Here is a 2,400-nt window from a genome sequence, read left to right as displayed (position 1 = left end):
GGTGTAGCTGTTTTTTAAAGCAAATCTTTAAAGTAAAGACACATGTATTTTCAAATAAAACACCAGCTGTTAAGTTGTGGGTGAACATATCAGACGACATCGCATTCTTCAAACAGCTCTTCTTTATTCAGAGGCCAGAACAGAACTGAACGGAAGGGCTCAGTCAGCCTGCTTATATAGAGCTCCAGTACCTTGTTACTGTAACAACTTTCTAAAACTATCCAATCACTGAATGTCACTTTCGATCCTTCATTTGCATAACTATCTACAGTATCCATCCAATCACTGAACGTCACTTTTGATCCTTCATTTGCATAACTATCTACAGTGTCCCCCTGCTGGCCGAGGGTGAGAACTTCAGTACATAACACCAGCAATAAGGTAAAGGTAAAGGTACCCCTGACCATTAGGTCCAGTCGTGGCCGACTCTCATCTCACTTTACTGGCCAAAGGAGCTGGCGTACAGCTTCCGGGTCATGTGGACAGCATGACTAAGCCGCTTCTGGCAAACCAGAGCAGTGCACGGAAACACCGTTTACCTTCCCGTCAGAGGTATCTACTTGCACTATTTATCTACTTGCACTTTGACGTGCTTTCGAACTGCTAGGTTGGCAGGAGCAGGGACCGAGCAACGGGAGCTCACTCCATCGCGGGGATTCGAACCACTGACCTTCTGATCGGCAAGTCCTAGGCTCTGTGGTTTAACCCACAGTGCCACCCGCGTCCCAACACCAGCAATACATGGTGCATAAAAGCATGCAGCTCGGTGTCCCTATCAGAAATAGGTCTGGTGACATTTCGACCAATTCTACCAAATCAATACTGTAGTGCTTGGATTCAAGCTTATTTGGCCCCACTGATTGTATAAAGTGGAATAAGTGTGCACAAATTCCAGTAACCCACCTTAATGGAGTCTATGTGCAATCTCTTAAATTACTGACAAAAATGATGTTCACTGATGCCAAACAGAAGCATGTCACATAATGAGAAAACACATTGTTTCAGCGCCATAACACATGGGGTGGGGTGTGGGTGGGTGTGGTTTGAATGTTCTCAAGTTCTCTCTTCCTCTAGAAACTTGCATGCCATGGAAGATAAAACCAGATCGGAAAATACAATACTCACTGTTTAAAAACAAGAAATATAGACTGCACCGCCCCCATACAAAGCCATTTATAAATTTATTTGTTCGCCAGCTTTTAAGGCACAGCCTACCTAAGGGGCAGATTTAGGGCTGCCATATTTCAAACAGTGAAAATCCGGACAGAAAAGTTGTTGAGCTGCTTTTTCAAAAACGACACTGCCAACATGGGCTGCCATGCATCCGGATTGTCCTGATTTCTGCCCGGACACTGCTGCCAATTGCAGTTTTCCGAATCTATGACAACACATCGCAGCTTGCATCTCATAAAAGCAAACTGATTTTGAAAACTAACCATTTAAAACCCAGCAATGCCACAGGTGTATTAAAAGAGAAAGGCCAGCTTAAAAATGACTAGGAACTGCAAATAGATGGGTTCAAAGAACAGGTTAACAGAGGTGGCTCAAACTCAGAAAGTTTTCTGGGTGTGTTTTTTTAACCTCACTTAAAAATTTGAAGAGTTTGGGCCACCCACACCTCCATAGGGAGGGAATTCCTTAATCTTGAAGGAGGGAGGGGACACAGCAGAAAAGGCCCCGTTTCTCCTGCCCATCAACATGCAGGGGAGGGGGAATTCCTAAATGCATGACTTGGTTTTGTGTTTTGAGAGTGTAGGTGCAAGGGTGTGTGGAAGGCGAATGAGAAAAGTTTAGGAGCTGCTTGTCTGAAGGACTGATGAGCACTGGGTGCTTAAACCGTGGGCAGTGTGGCATTTTAAATTATGCTGATTTCTCTCCAAAGCAAAAGAAGGCAGTATCCAATTCACCTAGGAAGCAGCAGGGTTCTTACTCATCAGATGCATGGGGCTTACTTTTGAGCAGGGTGGATATATATATATATATATATATATATATGCAGGTTTTGGTGTCCTCGGGTGTCTTCCCGTGTAAAAGTTGGGGTGTCTAGGCGACGTTTCGACGAGGTCTCACTCGTCATCTTCAGGCTGGTGCTTTCGGCTTCTTGTTACTGGAACAGAGCGGGATCTCAATGTTTGAGTTCCTATAAATACTGTAGAGGGGGTGTGGTGTCTAGCCTCCAATGTTCTGGGCAGAGAGGAAGTTCCCAGGCTAGTGTGCCTTTTCTTCTTTTGTTCCTTAATTACTTGAGAGATACCTTGAGTGATTTCTTGAGTGATATCCTGAGTACCACTTAGGTGGGTCATTAGGTGTGGATTAGTTGCTAAAGTCTTTGTGTCTTGACCTCTTGAACTTTGTGAAGAGTTTTCCTGAGAAGATGGCTGTATTGCACTTAGTTGTGCT

Source organism: Podarcis gaigeae, assembly GCF_964106915.1.
Source record: "Podarcis gaigeae genome assembly, chromosome: 7".
NCBI lineage: Eukaryota > Metazoa > Chordata > Lepidosauria > Squamata > Lacertidae > Podarcis > Podarcis gaigeae.
The sequence above is the reverse complement of the archived record's forward strand: the minus strand, read 5'-3'. Positions refer to the sequence as shown.